Genomic DNA, 24,250 nt, shown 5'->3' on the forward strand with positions numbered 1-24,250 from the left:
CATCCAGTTATTACCTGGAACCTGTGTGACCTCTGTGTCTGCTGTGCAGGGTCTGGATTCATCACACACACTCGAGTGTCTGGATCACGCAGGGTTTACCTTTTTCCTCATATTGCAGCTACTACAGCTGCAACAGTTTGGTTGTCATTGGTTACAGGTCTATCTTTAATCTTTCCACCAGATTTGTTTTACACATATTTTGATGGCACGCACACATTAACAGATTTCACGTGTGTATATTTAGCAATTCTCCCTCCAGATGCTTCGTTTGACTTGTTTCACAATCAAACTTTTAATTGCAGTTCGTTGCTTTTGCTGAGCGGAATACAGTGTGTTATAATATCAGAGCCTCACAGGTGTGGTGACATTCCAGGATACTGTAATTGCTTTTGCTGAAACACGTTCAAGGAAACTGAGCTTCAGAAATGAATAATGGTTCCATAGACTCAGGTTGATAATATGTTGCACCCGTCTTCCTTTTTTATTTTTCTCAACACGTAAGGCAGCTATTCTAACATACTGACGCAGTGGGCCGGCTTCTTTGCATTTTTGTGTTCTTCGAGTGTATCTGAAACGATTCAGTAATATGTTTTTAATGAGCCCGCTTGTTTTCGGAAGTGATGAAAAAATAAAACGGATGCCAGGGTGCTGGTCATATGAGGCTTTTTGCTTTTCAACAAGTCCTGTGAAGTAAAGTTTAAATATCAGAAAATGCTCTTAACTGTGGCGAGAGGAACTTTAGGTTTGTGTCGATTTTAGTGATTCCTGTGTTTCCCTTTCGTCTCTTTGCTTTAACAAAGCCTGTGGTTTCGACTGAGTGATAATCATTCTTCTGCCTGATGGTGTCTTTGGTTTTCGTAAGTCATAAAGAGACGTCAGTCTATTTTAGATACACTCCAAAAGTCCTTTTTTCACACATATGGAAATCTCCTGAAGAACTGCAGAGATTACACAGAGGGGCTGCACTGTATATATGTGAACGCAAAGAGTCACATTTTTCACTCGGACTTCACCCGGAGTATCTCCATCCAGACCCTGAGTCATTTTTCCACAGCAAGTCCGAGTGGGCCGATGTAAGAACGTCACACGGAGAATGAATCTGGAGCTAATAGGAGGGGGAGTGAGGTGTTTCTACTGCTGCACGGTGCATGGAGTGTGTACACGCGGCCTCTATGATCTCTGACAGGGATAGGTCTCCAGCTGTGAGGTGTGTACGTAAACAGCCAGGTCTGCAGACTCTCCGGAGCAGCACGACTGTAATCATCGAGATAATATTATCTGGAGTGTGTATGTTGAAATTGCTTTTTCGAAGAAATGAAGTATTCATTTCTAATCATTATAATTTATTTGATAAATCCTTAAAAAGACACAACCCTTTCTTTTTTTTTTTTTTGAAGGATGCTCAAAAGAGAAAAAAAAAAGAATAAACGGCTCACAATAAAATTGTACACCGTTGCAATCTTGGCATCCTGCTGTGAGAGAGGAAGCTAATCCCCACAAACAGAGACTATCCGACAGAGGCTCAGTCCAGAGCGCACGGCGAGTGACGATCACACGGTATTGATAAGCACAATGCTGCCTTTGACATTTTTTGAAAGTGTCTTTAATAATCCAGTCACCGTACTGTAGCTCATCGAATATTGCCTCTCATGTGCATTTATAAGCAGATATTTTCACTGAGCACCTGCTACTTTGAGATTCTGTACTAACTCAGGGAAGCTTGTCTTACACTCCGAAGTCATTTGTGAAAGGAACAATCTTGCCCCTGTTGTCTGTGCGATAACACGCTCCTGCTCTTTAGAGGATGAAACATCACTCAGGGCAGTTTGTGTGAACCTTTTTAAGTTCACTGAAGTTATCTTGGAAAAAAATCTCCTCTTCACACTTTTGGATCAATCGTCCAATAAACGGACATCCTGGGAGAAAAGAGTCACCGCTTCCATCGCGTCTCTCCATTTCCCCACTTTCTCACAAGCGGTAGTTTGCTGCCGATGTCAAACGTTTCCTTTTTGTATGTGTGAGCCTGCTTCTGCTGGGATAGAGGTGTTTAAACTGGAGTAAATTCCCTCTGATGTCGATGCTGCAGGTGTGCGTCAGACGACAAGGAAACGTCCTCTTCTTCTTTCAGGCCGGCGTGCAAGTTTGATCCGTACCAGTCATGCCTTTGGGTCTGGAGTCAAAGATGGCAATAAAAGGCATATTAAACCCGACCGTATGCTTCGCTCTCACACCTCGTGTCCTTCAGTGGAGGTCCTCTGAGGTAGAATATTTCATGAGCACTTTTTTTTTTTTTTCTCTCTCCCCTCTCCTTGCTGTACAAAACTCATTTTGTACAGCAATGACTGCGACACGGCCCACATGGTGCAGCCCTGTTAATGTGCTGATGTGTCCACATTTACCGTAGTTATGTGCTTATGGCAGATGGTGCTTTGCTGGTCTCGGCTGTATTAGTACAGTAGTGGACTTGGATAGAACAAGTCAGCAGAGAGCACTAATGGTGTGGAGAAAATCATCAGAGCGATAGAAAAAGAAAAAGTAGCATGAACACTTCCACCAGCCTCCAAAGCCCAGAGCATGGACACACAGTGAAAGTGTGATTAACACCGTCGGCAGTTTCTGCTTGTTTACTCCAAGCATCAGCAGCGCGCTGCTCCCTGGCTGCGGTGGATCTCCAGAAACAAATGGTCTCTGCTGCATATTGCATCAGGGAGTCCGGTCGCTGCTCATCTTTTCATCAGTGCTCTGATAGAAGTGGAAATAAAAGAGTCAGCGCCCAGCCGTGGTTGCGTTTAGAGCAGGGGGTCTCAGATGGGATGGTGAGAATCTGCTGGCTTACATTCTACATCGATGTGATGGATGAACACATTTGGATGCTTCGCTGCTTCTGCATTGTCAGAATTGATTTCACAGTTGGGTCCATGTTCAGGTTTTTTTTTTTTTTTTTTTCATATGTGATGTTCAGTATGTCCTTGATAAAGGGCAATGTTGTCATGAATTAATGATAACTGTCCCAATGCACAACAGGACATGTTACCATGTATCATGGGCAACTGGCGGCCCGGGGGGGGGGGGGGGGGGGGGGCACATGCAGCCCCCATCAACTGTCATTGTGGCCCTCAGGTCAATTTTTACAAATCAATTCATTTGAATCATGAAGAAAAATATGACAAAATCTGCCATGAAATCACAAGAACCAGAAATAATAATAATAATTATAATAATAATAATATTTGATCACTCTTTATGTTGAGTTCATTTGACACATTAGTGACTGTTGTCGTTTTTGTCTGTTACAATTTGGCCCCCTGGCAGTGAGAATTAAATTGCGGCCCTTGCTGTGGCCCATCGCTGATGTATCTGATTTCATTAATACTGAAAACTTAACTGATTCTATCTACTAATATCTCTGAAATCACTATTTACCTGCTTTCTCCTTCTCTTTTGAATTACTCTTTGCTAATTATGACAAATTGTTTGACCTGACCTTTTTTTTTTTTTTTTTTTTAGCCCGGCTGACATTAAAGAACAGCAGGATAGAAAAATCACCCTCAATTCATATTAATAAGTAGCCCGCAGATTCTGATCCACAGCTGCAGGAGATATTTAAAAAAAAGAAGACCTTATGTCTAATCAAAGAGACGTTTTCAATATTTGGAGAAATCAAGACTTGTACAGGAAGCTCAAAAAGATTATGCATTGTCTATCTTTATTCATCCCTAAGGACTCCTCTGCAGATCACATGTTGATATGTGATTGATGTCACAACCACTCATTTCCAACACTTCAAGACACCCACGTATAATCACCAGGGAAAACTCTGACTGACTTATGACTTCACATAACTTTAAAACTGAAGCCAAGGGGAGTTGGCAGAGAGTGTCAGGGAGAGAGAGAGAGAGAGAGAGAGAGAGCAAGTGAGAAAAAAAGAAAGATGGACGTAGAGGAGCAGAGACTGAAGCCCAGGATCAACAAAGTCTTTGGCATGTAACTGAACATAATGGTCAAGTGCTGCAGCGGGGACAGACACACAAAAGCAGCTGCCACAGCTGAAGCAGCAGTAGAAGTAGACACGCGGGTTTCTGCTCATTTAACCTCTCGGAGGCTGCTCCCTATCTCCCCTTTCCAGCTGCACTATTGTTTCTCCAAACTTAATGAAGTCTGTCAGCTCCACAGGTCTCTTCTTTCCATTATTACATTTACAACAAAATGTCAACTTCAATCGGCATGCGTATAGGGAAATGAAAAAGTCATAGGTCAGAAGGGTTTTTGGTCACTTTAAGGAGAAAGCTCAGCTGATTCCTGGAGCTGTCAGATGGTGTAACCTTCGATCTGATGGAGTCATCGTCGACGTCATTCCACACACTCGCTGTGTCTTCAGTCAAAGGGCTTTTAGTGTGTTTGCTCTGAGCTGAGTCACCTTAAAGGAAATCATTTAGTTGGCTTGGAAGGTTTTTTTAAAACCAGGATAAAGGAACATTTGAACCACTGTGTGCACACGTCTTTCTTTTGTTCTCTGTGTGAACATTTTAACGCTGCTGTCTTTGCCAGGACTCTCCTCAATAAAATATCTTGTATCTCAACAAGAATATTTTCCTGGTGAAAAAAACAAAACGGACATCTTAAAACTCAATTAAATGGATGAAATGTGTCCATTATACTGACTTTAAATACATTTCGAAATGTTTAAAAAAAAATCTCAATAGTGCAGTTTAACAAATCCCATTCATATTAAAATTAGTTTGATAAATCAGCGCAGTCTCTTTTGTATATTTTGTGATTTCTTGAATATGTTAAGAAGTTATCGTACTGGAGTTAAAACAAGAGCTTCTAACCCTCTTCTTGCACTGAACTCAGCACGGTTCATAAATGAAATCTCCACAAACAGTGAAAACACAGGATGAAGTATCGGTGTGTGGTCCTGCAGATGAGTTACTCAAGTGAATTACTCACCGTTGTAGATCAGATGAAGTTTAAATTATTGCCATATTAACACCTTTTTTCCCCCATCCGCTCATTTAGTCTCCCTGTCAAGTCTTTGTCAAGCCCGTCACCACCACCTCCACCTTTGTATAACCTCCACTCTTGCGTAATTACCATGATCATTGTATTGAGCTATTGGCTCCTTTTCAGCGGTCCGTTGGCTCTCAGAGTCAGAGCGAAGTGTCACTAATGAGATGTGATCAATGAAGAAAGCCTTTCAAAGACACCTGCCCATGGATCACATGTCACAAACACCCTTCAGATCGATCTCAAGGGAACGTTGGTCGGACGTATTGTTCTTTTTTTTTTTCACATTTATGAGTTAGTAATCCCCATTACATCGCACAATTATTCCCCCAGTCAAGAAAAAAAGACTTTCTTGATGCAGTCCCTCTTCTGTGTTTACAGGGACTATATTTCCTTACTGATCCATAGTGGAAGGATACTGGTACTGGTGTAGTCAAGCTTCGGGCTAAGGCCAGCTCGAGGCATCTAAACTTCATTCATGACCTAATTGAAGTAATTATAGTACAGCTATTAAATGTGATGAATGATAAGACCATTATTATTTAGAAGTACCTGCTATTTTTAAAATCCCAAATTCAAGCATGCTTATATCTCTTCTATCCTGCTGTCTTGGCCGGGAGAACATTTTCCTAGTAAAATAATAAATTCCCTGATTCCTCATCAGCTGTTTTTGACACGGCTCACCTCTGTTCCACCCTGTTTAACTCATCGCCATTCCAGTCGTATCCACGAGCTCCAAGCCGATGATTCTGCTGTTTCTCCTCGGCCGAACAATCCCCAGCTCTTTCCCTCTCGAGGATAAATCAATCAATTTGCTATTACTGTAGAACCCAAAGACATGGATCAATTAGGTTGTTACTGAGTAATGAATGCATCCTTAATGTAAAAAGGCGCTCTCTTTGAGTATACAGAGGTCAGTGATAGAGTCTGTGGCAGGTCAAAGAACAGTAGAGTTGCTCGAGCTGTCGTACTGTCAGAACTCGCAGGAACAGAAGCCAGACGTTGTGATGAATTATTCCATAATATTTGCTTACACTTCTCTGCAGACAGCCTAATGTAGTTGGCCATGATCATTTATTGGGTACACCAAAGATCAGCCTCATATGTATTTCTATTTCCTGTGTGAGTAGGGTTAAATGATTTCCACACTGACTTCTTTTTCCTACCATTGCAAGTACCTCTTAGCGATTGAAAAGTTGAGGGGAAAAGTTGAAGCAAGTGTCTTATATTGAGTTGTTAACGTCGTCGGCTGTAGTTCGTGAGCTCGTAAAACTACCAGCTGCTGGTTTTAGAACGTAAATTGGCTCCTTAGACGAGCGGTCGGCAGCCTATTGGTCCCTGGGAACGTCGAGTGGTTTCATACTGATTGTGGCCAGAGTGACCCAAAGAACAGACCTCTTCAATAGTCTCTTCCATCTCTTCCAACCCCTCAATTTTTAATTAGAATGGCATAAAGTACTTTGGAGCCCTTTAGGCGATCACTGCGACGCGGTTGGTGCGAAGCATTAATCAGGACATTTGCAGCAGAAACCAAAACTCTTTTTTAATGTGACTTTAAACAGTCCTCTTAATAAAAAGTAATGTAGAGTTTGCTTGAAATTAATTCCTTGATATTCATGACATTTTGAATAATTCACATTGAATTATTAAAATGTTTTCATCGACCAGAAGACACTGACAATAATTTTAAATTAGAAGACAATTCAAGTTCATGTAGTCAGGGAAACCTTATAAGATAACATAAGATTTTACAAGGCTCCTGGTAAACTGAAAGAAAGATCTCTTGTCTTCGCCCCAATAATATTTGACCCATTTTTGGCATTTTTAATGACAAATTTTTTTTGCAAAACAAGTCGTGACGAGCAGACGTGGACAAAAAGTCCGAAGAGGACGGAAAGACAGATAGAAGCACATTCTGCAGAGAGCCAAGAATCCATTTATTCCATGTGACCCCTTCACTGCTCCTTCCCTAACTAAACTCTTTTTTAATAATAGGGCTGGGGGAGAAATACGCAGTCGGGGTGCGAGCGAGGGGACGAAATAGAAAGAGAGAAGTTATCCCTCATAGAATCAATTATAAACACTTTGGTTGAGATCAGAGGAGATGGCAGTGCAGGGCTTTAGAGTGAGCGAGCAAGAGAGAGAGAGAGAGAGAGAGAGAGAGAGAGAGAGCAGAGGGGGCAGGAAGCTGTCCTGAAATAAGAACGGAGGTGTGTGTGTGTGCGTGAGTGTGTGTGAGTGTGTGTGTGTGCCAGCATGGGAGTCAGTGTTTGGCTCAGCTTTAGTGGTGCCGGGCAGCCAGTGGGAACAGAAGGAAGGAGGAAAGAGGTGGGGATTGATAGACTATGAGGGGAGACCAGCGACCAGCAGGATACTGGACTGAATGTGAAGCAGGGTCTTCTCAAGCTCGCTCCCTAAAGGTCCTCCCTGCATGCAAACAGTGTGTGAAGCTCTCAGTTTGCTGCACAAACAGTGCATGTACGGTTCAGATTGTGCGCACAGACTAAGTGATTATTCAAATGGCACTGGCCGCTGGCACCCTGCTGCATTAGTCAGCTTATCACCATCCAGAGTCAGAGCTTTGTCTTCTACTGTTTTGCCCTTCTTCGTTAACTGTGTGATTTACGTATTGCATAGTTTTATACATTGCTCTGAGAACAGTACATTTGGTACATTTTATTCTTCTGTCTAGCTCATTAGCACCTTTGAATTCTCAAAAGGTAAATGACTGGAATTCATGATTAATGGTTTTGACATTCAAAGTTGATTCTGGTAATTACGGCAGCTGATTGATGACTGCGAGTACGAGTGCACGCTGTTTCCTGTGATTGCACGTAGCAGCTTTTGTTCTGAACTGTATTATTAAATATGACACACGGGGAAGGTGAGCAACAGACAGGTCGAAAAAGAGGTTCCTTAATGTCACAGACGAAGGGGCGCAGATGCTGTCATCTTGTGCTTCAGCGTCGGGGGGGGGGACTGAGCGATAAGAGCAGTTGGAAGTTCACAAGGTCCCCATGGGGAAGCTATGTTTTCATCTCACCAGCCATTATCTTGATTATTTATTTATTTTCTTTGTCTCTTGGGTGCATCTTCTACCTTCAAAGTGTTGTTTTTTTTTTAAATCCACCAGAGCTTTTAAATGACGAACACTAATGAATCATTGGCTGTGACCTTGTAGCAGCTAGGAAAAAAATATTTAAAAGTCTGATTGTTATTCCGAGGATATTGATGTCTCTTGGCATGTACTTACAAAAACCCTGTGGTTATGCTTAAATTGAACTCCTCTCACGATGTTGACATCTTAAAGGGGACATATTATGAAAAATCACTTTTTTGCAGTGTTTTTGAACATATACTTGGGTAACCTGAGTGTCTACAGACCAACACAATGTCAAATAAAACCATCCAGTCCTTTGCTTGTGGTCGGCATGAGTCTTACGACAAAGAGAAAAAATGCTCTGTTTCAAATGTGCTCTCTTTGTGATGTCACAGGGAGATTATGGTAAAAACAAATAGCCGCCCCTCCTCTGGTGTCTCCACCCATGGATTCCAAACCCAGTCTAGAGCAAAACTTTTCTGCAGGTCCGCCATTTTAATTCTCGCTCAAAGGAGGGATGTCTAACAGGGAAACTCAGGGGGGCTCATTGCATTTAAAGAGACACACACACTAAAACGGAGCGTTCTAAGAGAGCTGGTTTCTACACGGTCACAAACCACCTCTGGTGCTTCACTCATGTTATTTTTTAACCACAGTGCAGATGTTTCATTTAGAGCACAGGGGACTGTTTGAAAAGGTGGGAAAAAAAGTAGTTGCAATAACTCTTTACCGATGAAAGCAGAGTCTTTTCCTACATTTCAGTCTCTGTTTCTAACAACTAAAGCACATTTTGTATTTTGTGTTGCTGAGTGGTAGATAAGAAACATTAACATTTTGATTTTAAATGAAACTTAAACATGTCTTTTTTTCCTGTTTTTCCATTTCCTTGCTCGGTTGATGTGATAAATGTGTTTCAATATAAAAGGTAAAACTGTTTTTAATGTAATATTTTCAGTCATGGTAATCTAAGTTTAAAATGTAAAGCCTTTTTTTAACAGCCAGTTTCGGTGACTTACAGTTTTTTGATAGGTAATCAATTTTCACATCAGCTTATATAAAGAAATAAAAATGCAGAGAAATGCAGAGCAAAAAAAACCAAACAAGTAGCTTGTTTCAAAATGAAACAAAGCCTTCATCATCAGAAGACGTCTGCTTGAAAGACAAAGAAGTGAGCGAGAAGGGGAGGGAGCTGACTGAAGAAGTGATGAGAAGTCCTTATCTTATATTGTTTTGATCCTCTCAATACACCTGTGGTTTCCTTAATCAGATGAGATGTGAAAATCTAGTTTGATGTGCTCCAGTACCTGCACTTACATGTCATAGGTGCCCCAATCAGTCAGTCAGTCAGTCAGTCAGCAGCTGTCGACAGACTATGCGAGTTGCCTCTTCTTTTTTTCCTTCCATAAGGAAAGAGACACTTGTCACTCAAAGCTCGTCCAACCTTTCTGTGTCCTTGCGCTCATCTGTTTATCCACCAAGGCCTGAAGGCAACAGCCCATCCATTGTTTACTGCATGTTGTCACTGTTTTGATTTCAAGTTCTGTAGTCGCAGGCTTGTGAAGATGGAACATTGGGAATCTCAGTGTCTCATCCATCTACCTCTGACTGAGGGTTTGAACAGACGATAAGACTCGGAAACCTCTCGTGAAATAAGGCCAAAGAGGTTTTATAGTTTCAAGGCAACACATTGAAAAGCTCGTATTTTAGAATATTTGTCAGAGACATCTCAACCTTCAAACATTTGATCTATCAAGTGTTGACTTGAACACTTGCATTGATGTGATGTTTCCTGTCCCACACAGACAGCAGAGACAAGTGAAGGAATCGAAGATAAAAAGTTTTACACACGTGTTATTGAACGATTTTCAGAGAATCTTTGGTGCTTGAACTCTACAGGGGAACAGGATGATTTAAGATGTCTGCCCCCCACAGAGTCCAGACACTGGGAAGTGGAGAGGTGTTGGTGGACGATGTTCGACTGTGGTTGATGTGATGAAGAGCTGATGAGGAGACGGTTGATGATGTCATCTGAGGCTGATGGGATGAAGAATGTGAAGACTTGGTGGCGATGAGGGAGGTGGAGGGTTGCTGGCATGAATGAACTCCTGGAAGAGAGAGCCGTTTTTAAGCAAGGCAGCAGCAATGTGATAGGCTGACGATGAGGGAGTGGAGCAGGGCTATTGGACAGATTTGACCAGCTCATAGTAAAAAAAAAAAAAGAACCATGAGAGTCAATTTATTAACGTTTTGTTTTCTACTGTTAGAAGTGAATGGTTCCTAAATGATCATGGCAGCACTGTTGGCAAATACAACACATAACCATAATCCACAATAAGCTTAAGTAAAATACAGTACCTTCACTGACATGTTTCAGACCCCCCCCCTTTCTCTTGTAAACAAACAACAAGTTACAAACCCCTTAAATCAAGTTCAGAACTTCTACAGATACGTGTGCAGTGCTTGTCCGCATCAGTCTCTCTCTGCTCCGTGCACCCTCGTCCCTCGACACACACAGGCTGCATGCTCAGGGCCGGGCACGGAGAGCACAGCTGGAGGGGACGAGACCAAGGAGATTTACATGATGTATCATCTTACATGGGTAAGATGATACGATGAATGTGGTATAAAACCCTCATAAACACTTCAACAAAAACACATGTGCCTTTTTTGTTGTTGTTGTTCCGAACCGTCTGTAAACAGGGTGTATAATTCTGAAAATAAATCACATTTTCTTCAAGTTCTTTTGTTGTCTGACTGCTATCAGAACCGAGCAGAGACGGACCAAACATGGATCTGTTGTAATTAAGGCTTAGGATTTATAATGCAAATGTTAGTTTCTGAAAGATGTTCCCCTTTACTCGACAAGAGAACCTGAATTAAAGCAGTTCGTGAGTGAGCATAAAGACTTCTTCTTCTGTGACTTTCATTTAACGGACCACAGAGAGTTACAGTATGTTTTAGGAACAGACTGCCGGGCCCAGTGTTCACAACTCGAACAGGTCTAGGGTGTCCTGAGTAAAAACCCTTCTCAGTGCTTTAGTGAGCGGTGCATAAACGTCTGAAGCTGCTAGATCAGAGATCCAACTGTTTAAACCCACATGCCTTCCAGCAATGTTTTAATATTCCACCCCTGCCTTCAGGATCCAATGCATTGCTCTTTTTATCATCCCCTTCCTAACACTGCCTGAATGTCACTTTTAAATGTTTAATTGTAAGTATTGTTTTAATATGCATCCTATCTACTACGACTCTTATTATGCATCCTACATTTTTCACTCCTCACCTTTCCCTCTTTGCTGAAGTCAACTGTCACTCATTATCTTTTAATGTTTCCCTTCACTTGCAGCTCTCTTTATCTCACTATTCCCTCGCGATGGATTTTTTTCCCCCTCCCCAGCTGCATGTGGGGGTTGGAGAGGGAATTTAAGGCATCAGAAATCACTTACAGATTGCTGAGTGTACACTTCGCACCGGCCTAGTTCGCAGTGTGCCGACTTCAGAAAGGTTCAGCCAGCACATTTATGCTGTCCGTCTAATTTATAGTTCTATTCAGTGTTAAGTCCGTGTGTACGTAGGTAGGCGGGTGGGCGGGTGGGTTGCTTCGCGTGTGTGTGTGTGTTTCTCTTGCACGCATGTGTGAAAGCAAGCAAGCCACACAAAGTCAGTCTCTATATTAAATATCCAGATTCAAGTGCTTCTGCTAAGATTGCTGACCTGCAACTTTGTCCGAGGTCAGCAAAGTTTGCGGTCTTTTTATCTCTTCAAGCAGACGAAGTTAGGTCTGCCTCTCCCGCTGTTTCCTTCGCGAGTTCATGCGCGTTTATGTGCAGCACATCCGTGTTTTTGATGTCTTACGTTATTTATTTATATACACAATATCAACAACTCTTAGGCCCCAATACTCTCCAGCTTGTATTTGTCGTATCGGCGAGGAAAAGGCATTCATGTAATGCTGCAACTCTGGCCACTGCAGCATTTCTCTTGTTAGATGGGAAAGTAATTTTGTCCTAATGCCAGTCTGTCTGTTGAAATAGATGTGCTGGGCTTCGGTCACAAATCAGTAGATGGGAGGGGGGGGGCAGAGTGGACTCAGCTAAAATATTGCAGCTGCACCCTTACTCCGTCTCTGTGTTTATGCTCCAGCTTCCACGAGGAGAAACAGCTGGGCAGATGAACTCTGAGATGATTGTTTATGAAGGGAGGACGGAAGGTTGTAGGAGCGTTACGAAAACCTGATCTATTACCTAAACAACAGAGACCGGATCTGACAAGTGGCTCCACTCATGCAACCCTGGGGTATGTTACTGTTGGCTTAGTCATAGCTGCAGTTGCCAGTTTGTCTGACCCTGTGTCTAAATAAATATGAAAAACCAAAAAAAAACAAGCTATAATGGCCTCATTTTCAAGAGGCCTTTCTTCCCACCTCGTCATCTTACCCTCATAGATTTGATTACTGGAGGCTTTTTGATTCATGCTGGTCACCTGGGTCACATCAGCCAAACAATCTTACAGCTTGTTAGGATTTCCAGCATGTTCCCAGGAACATGCCATTTCTCCTCTGAGACTTATAGATAGATAGACTTGAATTCTCCTTTGACGAGACACTAAACACAACTTACATTAAGATCAGAAAGTGCAGTCAGCCTGTACTGTTAAAAGCAACAGATTCTAAAAAGGGGGTCTGTTTCATTGTGTTCAGAGTTGTTGCAGAGGGAATGAAGGATTTTTTTTCTCTTTTTTCTTTTTTTTTTTCCGGGCCGAAGGAAATAAATAGAAGAAATAAAGATGTGTGTGACCTGACAGAAAAATCCAACATGAGCTTTCTTACTCGAGGTAAGAAATGATCCATAAAGTGGAGTTTTGGGTCTTGTGAAATATTTAATCAATTCCTAAAGTTGCTATAAAGGTTTTCCTTTTTTCCTGAAAGTATGAATTCCTCTGCGTGGATTGCAAAAAAAAAAAAAAAAAAATGCTGGATGTTCTGCTTCCTTTCATTCAGATTTTTTTTGCGAAGAGTAAAATGTTGGAGTGTCAGCTTAAACACAGAGTTGATCTTCCTTTAGTAGAATTAGATTGTTCCAGAAGTCTTTGACGTTTAGTCAGGATATCATAAGTAGAGTATAAAGAGGAATATACTGGTCTGTTTGTGTGACTGGGGATTTGAATGCATTGCTATTATTATTTGCTGGACGCTGTCCATTCAAATTAAAAAAACAGACCTTCAGGTCATAAGTCCAATAAATTCAAAGTTTCTAACACTGTTGTGCATGACCTCATCATGCTTATTCTACTGAACCAATTAGAGGCCAAAATCAACTCTTTTTTATGTTGATCTTTTTAATGGCATGCATTGCAAATAGTACAATGACAAACAAAGCTGTCCTTATCCTGTCATCTGCCTATACCATGTCATCCATCCTCACTCTGTATGCTAGAGCAGATCTTAGTTTGAGCATGTGAATGCAGAACATGTGTGCACTCATATGCATGATAACATGTGTGCATATCCCCTAAGCTTTCAGTAGAGACCCACAGGTCAGTGCACTCTAACCTAAAGTGCGCTTCAAATTTTCTTAGCGACCACGTGACCTCCCGCATTAAGCAGGAGTGAAGAGAGCAGCAGTAAACAGCTATTACTATGCACCATCACACCCTCGCCCAGCAATACAATTAGAGCCTGCCTGTTGGTCCAAGTGAATCTGCTCCACCATTAGTGTCGTACATTAAAATGTGGGTTACCAAAATGGCATCATTTTTTGTCGTTAAACAGTCGGTAATGAAGCGTTTGGGGAACGAGGCAGCCATCCATGAGGCAGGAAGGAACCGTGGCAAATGTGGTAACTGGCAGCACCTGCTTGGGATCACTTTTGTCGTCGACCTGCCTTTTCCTTTTCCTGTCACTCAAAACACACTCCATTTCCTCCTTTAGTTTTGATATCTTCCTTCCCTCTCTTCCTCCACGTTACATGTTGACAGCCTACATATTTCTCTTGTTAGAGTAAAGACATATCGCTTGCATCCAGAATCCACCAATTCATCTGAGTTCACTGATTCTTCTTACAGCGTGACATTGTGACAAGTAATCAATCCGTCGAGCATCACAGGGGACTGACGATTAGCCCACCAGAGCTACGTGTGGGACTAACGCTGTAGTCAAGTGTTGTCAAGCTGTCTGCCAGAACTAATGAGGAGTAATCACAACAACGGCCACCCAATAGCAAAAAGACGCTTCTTTAACAGAAAGATCACTTTACTGTTTTCTACATTTGAATCTCTGGCAAACCCAGAATTCATGGATGCATTTGTGTCACCTTAATATTAGGCTGAAGGCTTCCAACTTCAAATGGTCAACCACTCATAAGTCCATCAAAAATCAATTTTCAGCTGTAGCCTGTCTTGTCTGGAGTGTCAGAACATATCGAAGGTTACTGTCTGAGCTTTTCTTATAAAGTTGAATTTAATTAGTGAATTAAATGCTTGTTTAGACAGCTGCAAGTTGAGGGTGTACACATTGATCAAAGTTTCCGACTGAAGATTAAAATAGAGCGTAAAGAGTCAACATCTCTGTCTGATATGATGCATAAAGAACAAGGTAAATCCCCCAGCATGTTAGGAAATAAATACATTCATGAATCCATACTGAAGCGTTTGTCAAAACACCACAAGAACTCAAAGAATCCTAAACCACAACAGCGTGCATGTGAAAGCGGTGTCAGCTCTCACACTCATAAAACACATCGAATACGCCATGTGCTTCCTGTCAGCTGTTCTGTCTGTAACAGGCATCAACCTGGGGGCCATGGGTTGGAAGGTCAGGAGACATCGGGTTTAAGCAAACTTGGTTTGAGCAAATGAATGTGAAGCAAGCCAAACATCTACCATTAAAGTGTCTCAAACGAGACAGAGAAAAATCCAAAGTCTGTACAGCTGCCAGCAGTCAAACAGTGGCGAGCCTTTGAGTACAGTGGAAGACGGAATAAAAGAAAAAGAGTCAAGTTGATGGATTGGAGATGACGAAAAGGTTTTATCATTTCTATTAAGTATGGCATCAGTGATGACTGGATGTCATCACACTCAGACCATTTTAGAGCGTATATTTTTGCCTCAAGAGCTGAAATAGAATTTTCTTTTTTCTTTCTTTATGTTTTATCTCTGGTCCTATTTTGAAGCCATGCAGCTGAATAAAACAGTTAATCCGGTTAAAAGCAGTCATTTGAATATAGTGAGAAATGTCGTATTCTATTTCGCTCTAAAACTATTTGGTTCCTTGGAGAACTACATGATCCACAATGGGAAGGAATATTTAAGTACACAAAGACTCTATGGGCCTGAGACCTTCATTTCTTCGAGTTTCTGCTCAGTTGGGTGAGCAGACGCTCGACTCACTGCAGGCCCGGCTCTCTAATCCAAAGGGAGCCAATTTAACGCCAACCTTTTCACAGTTTATCTCAAGTGATGTGCTTGTTTTCCCCCAAATTATCAACGTCCCCCTCGAATATGTTACAATAAACACGCCTTTTCAGGATATTACGAGGCCGGATAAAAGGCATTGTAATAGAAGACAGACGTCAGATTCAAACTCATAATGATGGTTCAAGATTGGGACGAGGCTTGTGGGAAGGAATTTGTAAAGTAAGTACAACTGTGGCACTTTAAAGGATGATTCTCTCAGCACATAATCACCTTTGAGGCTCTGAGCAGCTCTGTGAAGTAAATTCAAATGTTGCATAAATCAATGTTTAGTCCTAGGTGTTCTCAAAAGCTCCAACAAGCTTATGCAACATTGACTAAAATACACTCTCCAGAGCTGACTAAACTCTCTGGGCCCAAACACGGCTGAGCATTAGGAGCGAATGATAAATATGAATAAGTAATACCTACGAGAGAGAAATTCACACACAATCCTCTGTGGAGTAGTTTGGCGTTTAGACACGCACTGAGTCGAGTGTTGATTTGTCTTTCACACAAATTCAACTTTTTACATCAAGGGAAGGGGACACGATAAGTCGAGGTCAGTTTCATACAGCATGTGTACAACAATTCAATTGAAGGCGTTGGACATACAACATACGGCCATTAAGAAATGATTTTGATGACAGCACAGTAAAAGTCCCTCCGCTCTGTGCTCACATGTATAACGTGTGATGGTCGACTTGCCCGCAGCTGTCTGAGGCTGCAAACTCAGCTGTCTTGCTATAAAACAAAGCAGGCCTTCCAGTTGATTTGATAAATAACGTCCGTGTTCCTGAGGTCATCTTTGATCTGACTTTTGAAGAGAGGGGTGTAATGAATCGAGATAAATAACGGCGGGGAGGCACGCTTCTTCTCGTCTGAAGTGATGACACGTATCAGGACGCGAGAGGAGGAAAACAGAGAATAAGCTTCGCATCCCACCGGGAGCAGCGGAGATGCTGCGGTGAAATGAAAGAGTTGAGAGAGATGTTGTGGTGCTGCCAACAGAGGGCAGAGGTCCAGAGTCAGACTCGTATTTTCCATTCACTATACAGTATAACCAGGTGAAATTGTGAGTAACCTTTAAATATGTACAGATCACATGATTTGCCTTCATTTAAAGACAAAGATTTCCCCGTCAAAAGTTGAAGCTTCAGTGAAATGTTGCAGAAAGGAGACTCGGGTTCAGAGTTTGATACATGAAGCAAAACGACTCTGTGTCCGAGGTTTGGCGAGACGAGAGGCGGAGATATTGGATAAGAAAATGGGAATGGTGCATGCTGGTTTTTTGAAAGCAACCGGTAATGAGTTGGAGCTGAAGCAGCAGCAGAGGATGTGACACACCACTCAGGGAGGTAATAAAGGTACTTTAAAAAGCCCTTGCATCTTTCCGGCCAGTGTCATGAAAACAGTGCAGAGAAGTAGTCAGGAAAAGGCAAACTCTTCGAGATGCTGCCTCGAAAAAAGCAATTATTGCACCAAAAACTGCTCCTTGTCTTGGACGTGAACCAACGCTATTCTACAAATACTGGCTTCATGACGGCAGTAAAGCAAGAATACCTTGTTTTGTTTCTCACCAGTGATTAACAAGGCATCGCTTTTTCTCATTCTCATATTTGTCTCTTTCTACAAACCTCTATTTGTGCCAAACAATGAACTGATTACAAAATTATTTGTTTAATAATAATAATAATAATTTATTATTTATTGTAAGATTTACTGAATTAAATCATCAAAAGACCTTCCTATATGATCACACATTAAAGAAACATGCTATGTTGAATTGCTGGCGTCTCTATCAAAAACGCAGCAGCCAGCATCATCCTCCTTCTGTTTCAATTCTGGTGTGGAATGATTTTTTTTTTACCAGAGAGGTAGACTTGTTTAAGATTTGGACGCCCCTCAGTTTGCTAGGTAAACAGTAAACCAGCAGGTGTTGCAATGATGGAAGTGGGCATGCGAACTGTTTCAGATATGTTCCCGACCTAAAAAGCCTCGGCACTTTTCCAATAAGCTTCACAACCAGAAAGGGGGTGGAACTCGGATAAATAGTAGAGATGCTTTCAAAAAATGAAGAGAGGTTAGAAGGCAGAAAGGTTTCGAGATGCAGACTTGGTTTCATAGTGAAGCTTCAGTGTCAGCGACGTGGCATACACATCGACTCCGTGGGGAGGAGAGACAGCTCTCTCTAATGTTTACCTCCCTCAGTGGCAGTTTTAAATGCTGGCTGTCGGAGTTAAATATTGCTCTTTTAAATGTGATACCTCTGGAAGGCCTGAATGAATTTCTCTCACATCTTGTACAAACCTCTACTGGGATTCAAGGATGAACTGATGGGTTGGTTGATTATAGTTTGTGACTTAATCCTCCAGTCTTGGAGTGCAATTTTCTCATTACTGACTCGACTGATCGTCGTCTTAGTCTGGTCCAGGTCTCTTCACTCAAAGAACAGGTTTATGAAAGAGCTATTTTCTCTCCAACACAAAGAAGTGAACCATCAAATGACCTTTATGTCATTCAAAGTGAAGTATGTGTGTGTTTTTTCTATTGCTTTTAAATATCAGATAGATTGCATTGACTGTAAGAAACATTAAGAACCCTAACTTACCAAGTGTTTACCACAACAGCTTTAACATTTTTAGAAGCAGATCATTGCTATAAAACGAGATGCAGATATTCAGAGTGTAGTCAAAGCGACATAATGCAGGCATTCATCCTCTTTACTAAATGAATGAAATATTGCATGATGTTTTGAGACAAAGAGCATGCTTGGCATATGGTTTGTATTGTTTTTTTGTTCACAAGAGAGAGCTGCTAGGAATATAAACTTCCCACACTGCCAGTTTTTTTAAAAGAAAAAAGAAAAAGTATTAATGCTTTGAAAGCAATAAGCAGTGTTGTTGGGACCCTGAGAGCTAAGAAAGCAAAATGAATGGTTCTGTCAGACAGCAGAGGGAAATGTGATTGAATTTTCTTTCTTGGCTTCAAAATATATGCAAACTTTATTGAGCTATGTTCCTTTATTTGTGCGGTAATTTTTCATTAAAAAGAGAGGAGGATTCACCTGATACGTCTAGCCATCCAACAGATTAGCCTTTAAAGGGGACATATTATCCTCCTTTCCCACCTTTTCAAACAGTCCCCTGTGCACCAAGAGGAGGGTTGGGATCCTGTAGAAACCAGCTCTATCAGAAAGCTCCATTTCAGTGTGTATCTCTTTAAATGCAGAGACCCCCCCACCCCCAACCGTTTCCAAAGATGACATCACTCCTCTGTAGAGACAATAAAAATGGTGGACCTGCACAAAAGTTTTACTCTAAGCTGGAGGTTGAGTCCATGGGTGGGGAGGGGAGTATTTTCTTACCAGAATTCAACTTGTGATGTCACAAACTGAAAAAAAATTGAAACTGAGCAACTGAGCAATTTCCTCTGTGTGGGAAGACTTATGCAGACCACAAACAGAGGACGGGATGGATTTATTTCAAACTTTGTGGGTTAATAGACACTCAGGATATATGTTCAAAAACCTTGTGAAAGTGTATTTTTTAGGACAGGTCCCCTTTAAAACTCGAGCACATCACATTATGTCCCTTATTCCAACTGTAGCTGTTAAGCAGCTACAGCAATAAGCAAACCAGTGATCACCATAGAGACCACGGCGTCTGAACAATGCATGTGTTTGACGGTGAAGTTCACAATGGCGTCTTTAATATCGCAGTGTCTGCGGGAACTATTGAACGTCAGGTAGTGAAAATCTGATCCAGCGCTCTCACACCCAAACGCTCACATCAATAGCACTTCACCCAATACACTGGGGGGAAATATAAGTCCACTCTTTTCCCTGCAAAGACACCATAATAGGCAATTAAACAGCTCATCCGCTCAAAGCAAAACAAGGTTGATGAAAAGGAGTGGAGCATTTAGAGGTTGACTAATTAACTCTAGATCTGGGAAGCAGCCAGTGCCATGTTTCCCTTTCCTGTATTGAACTATGGCAGCTGATGAGAGGCTATATGGATGGCAAATTGGAGCATTAAAAAAGAGGCTTGTGTTACATCCCGTTGAACCCTCTTCCACTGTGGCTGTTAATCATGTTGTGTTTGAGCAGGTGATGAAGTTTCTGAAGAGTGCACTCATCCATCCTCATCACAGTGAGTGTCCACGGTGTGCTTTACATGCTATTGTTCCACACATCGCTGAGGGAAATAGGTTTGCCAATAGGTCAGTGCAAACAAGCTGACAGCCAAACACATTAGAGCGTGTTTGTGCATGTCAGGATCCCTGTATTGGGAAAGGGCGTGAGATTATGACAGCATGATGAATGCAATCCATTTAATCATAATCATACTTGTAATAATAAGACCTGACCCTTTCCTGTTTACAGAACAAAAACAGAAACAGAGCTCCAACAATCTGACTAGGGCAAGCAGGGCATGGCGTAAAAAAAAAAAAAAGGAGACACCAACAGGGTCTGACACTTTGTGCCCTCCACATTTTTGGAGATGTTTACAGTATAAACTCAAGAACTGACAAGAACCAGCTGCTGAGCAGGGAACATATGGAAGCTGTTCCAATATGTGCACAAAGATCTCATATAAACATCATCACTCCCTCCCTCTTGTTTTGGTGAAAAACGTGGCTGTTAGAGTTCACGCGCAGACGCTCAGTCGTGCAACATTTTGGGACGTTTTGAGGCGTTTCGTGCATGTTTCAGTCGGGCTGAAGCCATTCAACGTAAGGCAGTATGCCGTTAACAGAATCCCTCTGCAGAGTCTTCACGCCCACTCTCTGTCGCATATGCATTAAACTATATTTCAGCTATACGTCTTCTCCACATCTTAGTTGTCTATGTCACAGAGACCCTTCCATCCTTAACCTCTCTGGAGCTGCTTTTTTTAATGTTCCTATAATTAAAATCCAGCCTCCCTTGCTGAGATGGTCTTTGGGGTATTTATCACCGATAAGGCTGCAGCTCCTAGCTTGTATGCTTGTCCACATAGGGGCAGACTTTATGGTTTGCCTCACCAAGCCCCTACATCCACCTGCAGTATGTTGACTATTGTTCTTTATTTCCCAGATGAGGTAAGAACTGCTTGTGCAGGGTTTGATATCCAGCCACACATACTTTCAGAGAACTAACTATTCATTATGGCTTTATTTAAGCCCACACCGCACAAGGGTCGCTGGACATGAATTATGTAGCTAAAAGAAAGTCTGATGCAGGTCATCCTGAGGGTGTATGCTCCTAATGCTTTTCAGTGTAATGAAAATGTTCAGTCACACTTAAAGCCAGTGTATTTCGGCGCTCACGAGTCCCCAGTGTTAAATGTAATGTCAAAGATAATGTGGCGTGGGGGCGTTGACTGTGCAGTGGTTGGGTGTGCGGGTTCAGGTTCGACTCCAGCCTGTGACTCCTTCGCCGCATGTCAGTCCTCTTCCTCTCTCTCTCCCTGATTTTCACCTCTGTCCACTGTCCTATCTGTCCTATAAAGGCACAAAAGATAATGTGGCGAGGCGAGCTTGTAGGGCTATCACGGTCTATCACTGGCTATAATTGCTTTGGAAGTTATTCCTGTTGTTTAAGAGCAAAATGTTCCAACCCTCAAAGCTTTTCAATGCTTTATTTATTGAAGTCATTCCGTTGTTCATTTCATATTCTCTGTTAATTTCAGCTTCATGAAAATGTATATTTTCAGAATCAGTTGGAGTGGGTTAAAGATATAATGTGCGACTTTTGATCCAGTAGATGTCACACTTTAACACCAAGCCGTCAGACTAAAAGCAAGCTTCCTCAGCACACCACCTCCCCCACCTCTCCTCCCTAAGGGTTCTGACCGAGTGCAGCTCGTTGTTGGACTGGTCTACATTTTGAATGTATTGTATCCCACAATGAATCGTTTCCTATTTCTTTGAAATGTTTGAGAACAAAGTCTCCTCTCTCTGGTTTGGGACGTCCATAGGTTCCCCTGCAAGTTCGTCTCTTGAGAAGAAACCGGAGTTGTGCTGTCTCTCATCCTTCATCTGGTGGCAAGGCGAACAGCTGGACAGGAAGGGGTTAACATGGAGATTAAAAAAAAAAAAGGCTCTGTTTGAGCATCTGAGTGAGACGCAGTGAAGCTGTAGGAACGGCTGTCCTGCGCTGAGAACAGCAAACCCAGAGAGACTCTAATGGGAAAAAAGTCATTACTCAATGATAAATTTAGTTAGCATTTATTTGCTATCTTCTATAATAATGCCAAACATGTTTATGTAATACCTTTAATTAAAGCAACACTTCATCGTAGCTGAACAGTCTCTATCTACACACATATTCAAACCCAGAGTCTGCCAGATGTTTGTTTCTCCAGCCTCAGTAATAATCTGAACTGAAGTTTGGTTTGCATAACAAGCTCCTTACATTTCTTATTTGTCCTGGCAGCCTTAATGCTACCTTCCTAAATGTGTCTCTTGTCCCCTCTGTGCTTCTTTCTTATGAACTTTTACATATGCATAAGCATGAAGCATCACTTCTCTGATTCATGTTTTTTTTTTAAGTTTCCCCCTTTACCCCCCCCCCCCCCCCCATTCCTTGTGTCTTACAGCTTGACTGTCTCTCATTCTCTGTTCAACCTCTCTTCTTGAATTCTTTCCTTTGTCCTTCTTTTCACTTCCCTCCTACTCTTCCTGTAGTTCCTACGCCTTCAGCTGCTTACCCTTTTACAGCTTCTCAAGCAGTAACTCAGCTCAAAGCAATCACGCCGCTATTCTTCAGAAAGTGCATTCTATGTTATTGTCACTTTTTTTTATATATATTTTTTTTTTTCACTTCCTCTGCCTCCATGTCCTTTTTATTCTTTGCACTTGTTGCAGGCATACAGAACATCGGCCTGCTCAAAGTTGATCCTTGTGCTAAAGTCCTTTTTTTTTTTTTTACATTTACAGAATATTGCAAGGCGATCCCATACATTTCTGCACCATTAGGGATCCAAAAACAGAGAGCAAATATTGGATGATCTCTAATTTACAGCAATTGAGCAGATTATGAGCGAGTAAAAAAAGCAATGTTGGGTCGTGGTGTATACGTGCAATTTGTCTGGAGAAAGGAAAAGAAAAGATACGACATCATTTATCCTAATCCACGGAAAGAAAGAAGGGATTATGATTTTCACTTGGACAAATGGCTTCTCTTCCATTGTCCAAACTGCATTTAATACACCATGTTGCAAATGAACAAATAATGAACACAGGCCAAACAATAAACCCATTGTTAGAATGTGTTAATTCTGTACTCTGCTCCAAGGTCAGATTTGCAAGAACAATTTATTTTCCACATTTTCAGCATTTATCAACCAACCACACTGAAGCGTGTGCATTAAGACTGGATGATTTTATCACTGTACCCACTGTACATGAACTAGAGAGAGAAGGACACAGACAGGATAATGTGCTCGATTTTTTTGCGACACCAACGCTTGAACAACTATTTTCGTATGTATGGCAGTGGAGCTGTGTGTCAGAGAAGAAATCTAAGATTAGAATCAATGCCAACGAAAGAGAAAAACAACGTTCCTGCAGTGTCACATATATACGCTATGAACATACATTGGTTTTTGGTAATGCTGTTGGCTTGTCTGTAGTCCTGGCAGGGGTGATGATGATGATGAGGTGCAAATCTAAAATCCATTACACCGCCCTCTGACTTCTATTATCACTGCTGACTGATAATTGCATTGGGCTGTGGCGCTATGAGAGCGACAGCCCCGGTGCCTTTCTTTATGGTGCGAGCCTGATATGATCTTAAGGCGCACTGGTGCGAGCACTCTGGACTTTTTATGGTGTCCTTTTGTGTCACACAGGGCCAGACGGAGCTGAGACTGTGAGATAGGACGAGTAAGAATAAGGGAGAGGAAGTTAATGTTAATTAAGAGAGAAGAATGAAGGGAGGCAGAGCAAATCTCCTTTATGAGAATATTTACTGCTCCCCTGCTCTCGTTTTTATTCACCATTTTCTTTAAAAAAAAAAAAGAAAAAAGAAAAAGAAAATGACGAGACTGGTTTTACTATTAAAGGAATGATGGGTCATGCAAGGACGGCCGAGTTGAGAAAGGTGAACCTGAACGACATCCCTTTGGATCCTGATTAAATGCTATTATTGCTGTGAGTGGATTTGTCATCTCTCAATATGCATTCTGACATCAGTCATTGATATTTAACTTTCGATGTGCATGGGTAAAAAAGGCTCCCAAAGGAGGAGTCTGTTGGTTTGGGTGGGGATTTTCGTTCAACGAAAATAATGAGGCAGATGTAGCCAAGCGATGAGGATAATAAGCTTAGTCACTGGTGAGATACTAAGTGTGTCTGAGAAACCCCTGGCTGGTGAGAGTCGAGAAAACACTCCATTAACTGAGCAACTACCACGGAGAGGCCTTAGAGCAACGCACCAGACCTAATTAATCCAGCAGAGCTTCGAGGTGTGCATGTGTTGATGGCCTGTATAATAGAAAAGGGGCTGGTAATTTTTGAAAACTTGATTATGATTTTCAAAGTAGCATTCCCTCAGTGCTCCGTCTGCACCCACTCCCTCCCCTCTGTGCTCCCTCAAAAGCCCCGCCCCTCACTCACATGCACAAGTGCCATTGGTCTCAGGAGCAGATTTCAGCTCATGCTTTGAGTGTGGGCTCGTGCGTGCATGTTGGAGAATGAGCAGGGAAA

At 41.8% G+C, this 24,250-nt stretch overlaps 1 protein-coding gene across 1 annotated transcript in view; it reads left to right on the forward strand.

The window, feature by feature from the left end:
* The window catches only part of asic1b (acid-sensing (proton-gated) ion channel 1b), a 161,277-nt gene that overhangs the window by 11,846 nt on the left and 125,181 nt on the right, over nt 1–24,250 (forward strand). The window lies entirely within an intron of this gene.

This window comes from Symphodus melops (assembly GCF_947650265.1).
Source record: "Symphodus melops genome assembly, chromosome: 4".
NCBI classification, from domain to species: Eukaryota; Metazoa; Chordata; class Actinopteri; order Labriformes; family Labridae; genus Symphodus; species Symphodus melops.